This window comes from Cibotium barometz, chromosome 65 (genome assembly GCF_041138505.1).
Source record: "Cibotium barometz isolate CiBa-2024 chromosome 65, ASM4113850v1, whole genome shotgun sequence".
Lineage (NCBI taxonomy): Eukaryota > Viridiplantae > Streptophyta > Polypodiopsida > Cyatheales > Cibotiaceae > Cibotium > Cibotium barometz.
The window spans coordinates 18,860,583-18,870,091 of NC_141110.1; positions in this window are offsets into that span (position 1 = coordinate 18,860,583).

The following is a 9,509-nucleotide window of genomic DNA, read 5'->3' on the forward strand; positions in this document are numbered from 1 at the left end:
GCTGGGGAGGAATCTTACAGTGTGAAACGTTTAGGGAGGGGGAGGGGTATCTTGTGAGTCTCCAGCTCTCAAGATTTTTAACTACCTTCAAACATAAGGGTAAAGGGCCATAAGAACTCGCCACAAAAGTGGAAAATTTTTTAAATTTTATATAGAATCCTTGTCCGAGTTCTGTGGGTTTCGGGGTAGAAGACACTTTATGGGTTACATCTCATTATTAGTACTTTCCCATTATGATTGAAACAAGAAAATTGCTAACATAAATCGGTGAGTGCAGAAATCATGTCTACAAAGACTCATGAAAGCTCTGTTGGCAAGCTCAAAGGCAACTATGAAGAAGAGGAGGCTAGAATTCCCTGATCTGTCTACCTTGGATGTTGAATGATGGGTTGTCAAACACAACTATTCAAAAACTTAGCTAGGTGATGCAGGTGAAAATGGAGGGAGAGTCCAGGTGAGACTGATGAAATACGGTCTTGACTAGTAAAAATGAGTATTTGTGTATCATTCACTTGTATGCTACTTAATTCTACAAGAGCCTGGAGAACAAGAGAAGCTGCAAGCCATTGAACTTGGTCATTTAGCAAGCTCTTGGTCAAAAGATTGCGATCCTATTCAGACTTTGATATTCCGTAGCACCTATGTAGCATATTTGAATATGGGAATAGTGGAATTGGGAGGTCACATAGTGGAGGTTGCCATTGATAGAGAACTCATCTTAGAAGCCCTCCAATTTTCGACTTCACACCCTGATACATAAAACTCATAATGGAAAGCTTGGATTTAAGCATGTACTTAAGGAATTGTCAAAAGTCAAATGCAAGAGTACCTTTCAACGTTTATCATAGATCTAGTGCTTTATAAAAGCAAGTCAATAGGCTCTATGCATGCTTTTACAAGTTAAGTACACAGACAAACACAATAGAATTAATCAAAGACCACTGTACAAGTTAGCACAACTGGAAAAGAAGATGACTGGGGTTTTCAAATTCACAAGAATCTACAAGCTTATTGAACAGAACACAATAATACTATAGCTAACCCATTCTTCCTACATAAGATTTTAATCTTTGTAGCAGAAAAGGCACTTGCTGCTGAAAGGGGCAAATAGATTATACGAACTCCTAGGATGGAAAATCCAATAGAGGAAGAAAGCCGAGTAGGATAACTTTTTAAGGAAAATCCACAACAAGATAAGGGAACATAAGCTATAATTGATAAAGGAAAGGGCAAACAGGTGGAAGAAGATACAACTATCTTAGAAACTTTGCAAAGTGGAGGAGAAGAGGAGGACACATGAAGACTTGACACCCGACGGTTTGAAGAAGAAGAAACCTCTACAAGACCTTGGAAGAGGCTAAGGACTAGTGAAAACAGTGAAGATCCTGAGGTGGATAGGCTTTAAGAATGGGTAGTAACTCTGTTGGGATTGGAAAGGGAGGGTTCAAAGGAGGATCCAGGTAAAGAGCTATTGAGGTCAACAAAATCCTTAGTGGAAACTATGGATATCTTTTATAAGCAAAAAGTAGACAACAAAGATAAAATTATGTAGTAGCAAGAAGAACGTATTACCAAGTTGGAGGCAAGGGTAAAGGAGACTGAACAACAAGATCAACTCATAGTTGACTCTCCGTCAGCTGTTGCAACTTTATCAGGTAGGTCTCCACGACCACATTCTCAAGACAGTCAAAATGCTTCCCCAGCATTCTTGACAAAAAACAGTCATTTACAAACAGTTCACAATACAGTTTCTATAATGAACTCACGTCTTTCCAGATTGTTCCACATCAATCCATATTACTTAACCCAAATCCAAATCATATGTGTATCCATTCTTGACCAGATACATCATTTTCCATCCCATCACATCAGATTCATTCACTTCACATAACATCCATTCCTATCTTTCTTAATTTACATTACGTCTCATCGCATCCATTTCTCATTACATCTCATTCGTTCACATCTTATATTATTCATTCACATTCTGATTCACATGACATCTCATCTCATCCATTCGCTCATATCGACTTCATATCCATTCACATACATATTCGCATTTCATTATTCCACATACACATCCACATACACATCTACATCCATACATCCATTTTCACATCCACATTCATACATCCACATCCACATCTACATTTATACATCCACATCCACATCCACATCCATATCTACATCCATACATCCATTTTCACATCCACATTCATACATCCACATCCACATCCACATCCACATCCATACATCCACATCCATATCTACATTCATACATCCACATCCACATCCACATCCACATCCATGCATCCATTTTAACATCCACATTCATACATCCACATCCACATCTACATTCATACATCCACGTCCACATCTACATTTATACATCCACATCCATACATCCATACATCCATACATCCATACATCCACATTCATACATCCACATCCACATCCACATCCACATCCATATCTACATCCATACATCCACATGCACATCTACATCCATACATCCATATATCCACATCCACATCCACATCCATATCCACATCCACATCCATATCTACATTTATACATCCACATCCATACATCCATTTTCACATCCACATCCACATCCATACATCCACATTCATACATCCACATCCATATCTACATCCATACATCCACATTCACATCTACATCCATACATCCATTTTCACATCCACATTCATACATCCCCATCTATCCTTCGTTCATTCACTTGTATGCTACTTAATTCTACAAGAGCTTGGAGAACAAGAGAAGCTGCAAGCCATTGAACTTGGTCATTTAGCAAGCTCTGGGTCAAAAGATTATGATCCTATTCAGATTTTGAAATTTCGTAGCACCTATGTAGCATATTTGAATATGGGAATAGTGGAATTGGGAGGTCACATAGTGGAGGTTGCCATTGATAGAGAACTCATCTTAGAAGCCCTCCAATTTTCGACTTCACACCCTGATACATAAAACTCATAATGGAAAGCTTGGATTTAAGCATGTACTTAAGGAATTGTCAAAGGTCAAATGCAAGAGTACCTTTCAACGTTATCATAGATCTAGTGCTTTATAAAAGCAAACCAGTAGGCTCTACGCATGCTTTTACAAGTTAAGTACACAGACAAACACAATAGAATTAATCGAAGACCACTGTACAAGTTAGCACAAAAGAAGATGATTGGGGTTTTCAAATTTACAAAGAATCTACAAGCTTATTGAAGAGAACACAATAATACTATAGCTAACCCATTCTTCCTACATAAGATTTTAATCTTTGTAGCAGAAAAGGCACTTGCTGAAAGGGGCAAATAGATTATACGAACTCCTAGGATGGAAAGTCCAATAGAGGAAGAAAGCCGAGTAGGAGAACTTTCTAAGGAAAATCCACAACAGGATAAGGGAACATAAGCTACAATTGATAAAGGAAAGGGCAAACAGGTGGAAGAAGATACAACTATGTTAGAAACTTTGCAAAGTGGAGGAGAAGAGGAGGACACATGAAGACTTGACACCCGACGGTTTGAAGAAGAAGAAACCTCTACAAGACCTTGGAAGAGGCTAAGGACTAGTGAAAACAGTGAAGATCCTGAGGTGGATAGGCTTTAAGAATGGGTAGTAACTCTGTTGGGATTGGAAAGGGAGGGTTCAAAGGAGGATCCAGGTAAAGAGCTATTGAGGTCAACAAAATCCTTAGTGGAAACTATGGATATCTTTTATAAGCAAAAAGTAGACAACAAAGATAAAATTATGTAGTAGCAAGAAGAACGTATTACCAAGTTGGAGGCAAGGGTAAAGGAGACTGAACAACAAGATCAACTCATAGTTGACTCTCCGTCAGCTGTTGCAACTTTATCAGGTAGGTCTCCACGACCACATTCTCAAGACAGTCAAAATGCTTCCCCAGCATTCTTGACAAAAAACAGTCATTTACAAACAGTTCACAATATAGTTTCTATAATGAACTCACGTCTTTCCAGATTGTTCCACATCAATCCATATTACTTAACCCAAATCCAAATCATATGTGTATCCATTCTTGACCAGATACATCATTTTCCATCCCATCACATCAGATTCATTCACTTCACATAACATCCATTCCTATCTTTCTTAATTTACATTACGTCTCATCGCATCCATTTCTCATTACATCTCATCGCATCCATTTCTCATTACATCTCATTCGTTCACATCTTATATTATTCATTCACATTCTGATTCACATGACATCTCATCTCATCCATTCGCTCATATCGACTTCATATCCATTCACATACATATTCGCATTCATTATTCCACATTCACATCTACATCCATACATCCATTTTCACATCCACATTCATACATCCACATCCACATCTACGTTCATACATCCACATCCACATCCACATCCACATCCATATCTACATCCATACATCCATTTTCACATCCACATTCATACATCCACATCCACATCCATACATCCATACATCCACATCCACATCCACATCCACATCCACATCCATATCTACATTCATACATCCACATCCACATCCATACATCCATTTTCACATCCACATTCATACATCCACATCCACATCCACATCCACATTCATACATCCATGTCCACATCCACATCCATACATCCACATCCACATCTACATCCATACATCCATTTTCACATCCACATTCACATTCATTCATCCACATCCACATCCACATTCATACATCCACATCCACATCCACATCCATACATCCGCATCCATATCTACATCCATACATCCACATTCACATCTATATCCATACATCCATTTCCACATCCACATTCATACATCCACATCCCTACATCCACATCCACATCTACATCCATACATCCACATCCACATCCACATTCATACATCCACATCCACATCCACATCCATACATCCACATTCACATCTACATCCATACATCCATACATCCACATCCACATCCATATCTACATTCATACATCCACATCCACATCCACATCCATACATCCATTTTCACATCCACATTCATACATCCACATCCACATCCATACATCCACATCCACATTCATACATCCACATCCATACATCCACATTCACATCTACATCCATACATCCATTTTCACATCCACATTCATACATCCCCATCTATCCTTCGTTCATTTTTATCTATCTGATTCATTTCACATCCTCATATCTATTTATAGAATACAAGAGAATTCTTATTTTTTATATAAGATTTCTTCACGCATCTATTTATGCATAAATTCTATTTTAAGGAGAATAGCACTTTCGAAATAAAAATCAATCTTTTATGCATCTTCCTATGCATAAATTCATTTTAAATGAGAATGACCCTTTTGAATTAAAAATCAATCTTTTATGCATCTTCCTATGCATAAATTCATTTTAAATGAACTAAAAATAGATTTCTTAATGCATCTTTCTATACATCCACATCCACATCCACATCCACATCCATACATCCACATTCACATCTACATCCATACATCCACATCCACATCCATTCTACATTCATACATCCACATCCACATCCACATCCATACATCCATTTTCACATCCACATTCATACATCCACATCCACATCCATACATCCATACCTCCACATCCACATCCACATTCATACATCCACATCCATATCTACATCCATACATCCACATTCACATCTACATCCATACATCCATTTTCACATCCACATTCATACATCCTCATCTATCCTTCGTTCATTTTCATCTATCTGATTCATTTCACATCCTCATATCTATTTATAGAATACAAGAGAATTCTTATTTTTGATATAAGATTTCTTTACACATCTATTTATGCATACATTCTATTTTAAGGAGAATAACACTTTCGAAATAAAAATCAATCTTTTATGCATCTTCCTATGCATAAATTCATTTTAAATGAGAATGATACTTTTGAATTAAAAATCAATCTTTTATGCATCTTCTTATGCATAAAATCAAAATTGATGAAAATAACTCTTTTGAACTAAAAATAGATTTCTTAATGCATCTTTCTATGCATAAAATTAAAATTGATGAGAATAACACTTTTGGATTAAAATAAATTCTTTATGCATCTTTTCATTCATAAATCCAATTTAGTAGGAATTACACTTTTAGAATAAAAGAATTTATCTTATGCATCTAATTTATGCATAAAATCCATTTATGATGAAAATCACACTTTTAATATATAAAAAAATCTTTTATGCATACAAATCATTTATGATGAAAATCACTCTTTTAATATAAAAGAATTTCTTTTATGCATAAAATCATTTATGATGAAAATCACAATTTTAATATAAAAAAATATTTTATGCATACAAATCATTTATGATGAAAATCACTCTTCTAATATAAAAGAATTTCTTTTATGCATCTAATTTATGCATAAAATCATTTATGATGAAAATCACACTTTTAATATAAAAAAATCTTTTATGCATACAAATCATTTATGATGAAAATCACTCTTTTAATATAAAAGAATTTCTTTTATGCATCTAATTTATGCATAAAATCATTTATGATGAAAATAACACTTTTATAATCAAAATAACAATTTCAATATGCTTCCTTCTATGCATGAAATTTAATTCGAAAGGAAGTAACACTTTTTTAATAAAATATTTCTAGTATGCATTTCCTTATATCTAGGATGAAAATTAACACTTTAAGAATACATATACGATGGGAATTACTCTTTTTGAATAAAAAAAGTAAAACTTATTTTACACGATTTTAGAAAAATTTTGCCATAACCTCCTTTGTATCCATTTTTCAATTTTTAACTCTCTAAAATTCATTAGAATTTCACCAAGAGTAATTAAATCATTCTAATGTAAACATTTTCTACTTATTTAAGAGAAACATTATGAAAAACTTGATTTTGTCCATTAATCATTCATCTAGGATAAAGAATGGTTGGATTTACTAAAGAAGAGAGGGGAATGCCTTTTTTTTCAATAAGGCATAACATCATAATCATTTTAGAGAAGACAAAAATCATAAAAACCATAAAAATTAAGCATACATGGGAATTTATGTATTTGCTTACTTGCATTCATCAATTAACTTCAATAGCATTAAAAAGCCATTCCAATTAAGCTTCTCAAGCTTGAGAGGGGTTGAGAAGAGAGAAACATTAAGAAATTATGGAAAAAGATCAAAATTCGCACTTTACCTTACAAATTACTTGATTTTTTGATCACGGTAGAGGCCCCCAACCAATCAATTGGTTTGGTATGCTGATGGAGCCACCAATGGAGATTGAAGAAGGAGGGAAGCTCCAATTTCTTCAATTTGGAGAGAATTTTAGAGAATAGTAAAAATTATCATTATTTGATCATAATTCTCGCATAGTATAATTCTCTTATTTTTTTATAAAGGGTTCAGGTTCTATTTATAGGAGAGGGAGGCTCTAACCAAGACCAACTGATTTCTAGAATTTTTCAGATTTAGTTTGGTTGAATTTGGACCAGATTTGGACCTAGTTTGGTTCCTTTTTTATTCGGTTTGGTTCATTTTTTATTCGGTTTGATCCAAGAGAGAGGAGAGATAAAAATATCACATTATTTTTGAGTTTAAAACTCATTCAAGCATGTGAAGTAGGCACCTCCTTGAAGGGACTCCCCTTCCTTACACATGTGTCAAAATGGTATCATTATACCCAAAATATCTCATTTTTTAGTAATACTCATAGTTTTTTTACTAATAAACTTTATACATAGTCAACTCTTCATCTTATGTGAGCATTTACTCATTTTTGGGGGGATTTTCTTTATTTCTTCCATTTTTCTCCTCCACACATTTGGATGAATCTGATTGGCCCCTCAAAACCTTAATTTAAAATTTTTAGAAAATCTGGACTCCCACGATAAGGCCTTTTAAACAGATTATAATTTATTTCAAATGCACCTTCTGAAAATCTTTTTGAACTTCTATTTCGGGGGAACTTATTTAAATATGAAGAGATATTTGTCCATTCAAAAAAGATCCAAAATCTGAATAATCTCTCTCTAGGCCAAAACAGGTAGAAGCAAGATCTTTGATATTTTTGAAGAGGGATTTGACTACAGGGGAAGATACTGGACATCCTGAGAGGCTGGGGAGGAATCTTACATTCTACCCCACTTAAAAAACGCGAGATGTCCTCATCTCGCAAAACTAGAGGAGAATTCTTTTTCTTAAGATCCAACTGGTTATGGGTTCCTTATATTTTTTTTCTTAAGATCCAACTGGTTATGGGTTCCTTATATATTGGATCTTAAGATCCAAACAGAATCCTGGGATAAAGATCCCTTATATAAAACTCATTATTAATAACAATTCACTCAGATCATAACATTCAATTCCTTATCACAATAATGGTCCATTAGACCAAAATTTCTATCTGAACAGTCCTTCATGGAAATTTTTTATTTATCCAGATTTTTAATTTGACCTCCTTTAACTTGATCCACTAGGTCAAGTGTTAATAGCAGGAATTTGCCAGCACAATCCACTAATCTCATAATGATTTGCTGGAGTCATTAACGTCATTCTAACTACGAACATTATCATAAGGACTCGTCCCATTCATCCTCATTGAGGTTTTGCTTAGTTATTACAATTCAGCCAAAATTCAGAAATCTTCATTTTTCAATCAGAATCCAAATCAACTCATCATTTCTCAATCAGAATTTAAAATCATATTAACCACATTCGAATTCATCATCTGGATAGTATTAATGCTTATAATTTCAAGTCTTAGATTTACTCGTATATACTGCTAGTAAAGAGCTGCAGTTATACCCTCGGTATGTACAGGTAGTCACGGTCCTTGGAATTATAGGTAAATACTATCATGTCTAGGCCTCAAGCAAGTCAGGGATTCCATACAATTGCGGTACTTCCATCTGAAGACCCAATTACCAAATTATGAATTTCAGTTTGAACATCAAATCGTATGAATTTTATCACACAATTACAACCTTTTACTCTTCTTGATAAATTTTTGACATATTTGGCTTCTCGGTTGATCCTCATTAACCAAATAGCTCTGATACCAACTGTGAGATCCCTATCCCCACCGCGTAACAATTTCAGGGGTGCTAGCAGCGGAAGTAGTACTTCTTGCGTGGGGCAGTGTTAGACATTTACATTAATTTATGTCCGGTCTAGGCCTAATTGCCTCGGACTAAATTAATGTAAATGTTAGACATTTACATTAATTTAGTCCGAGGCAATTAGGCCTAGACCGGACATTAATGTAAATGTCTAACAGGCAGGGTCCCACACTCGGGGCCTCGTCCACCCACGGATATCCGGACAAGAGACTAATCCATCGGTTTTTCCAAAACTGAACTCGGAAAAACTTCCTTTGCCCGGAAAGCACGGGCGATTCCACCAGGATAACTTCTCCCTAACGTAGTCAAAAGCCTTAACTAATTGAACTGATCTGACCGAACTCGTAAGTTTCATAGTCAGA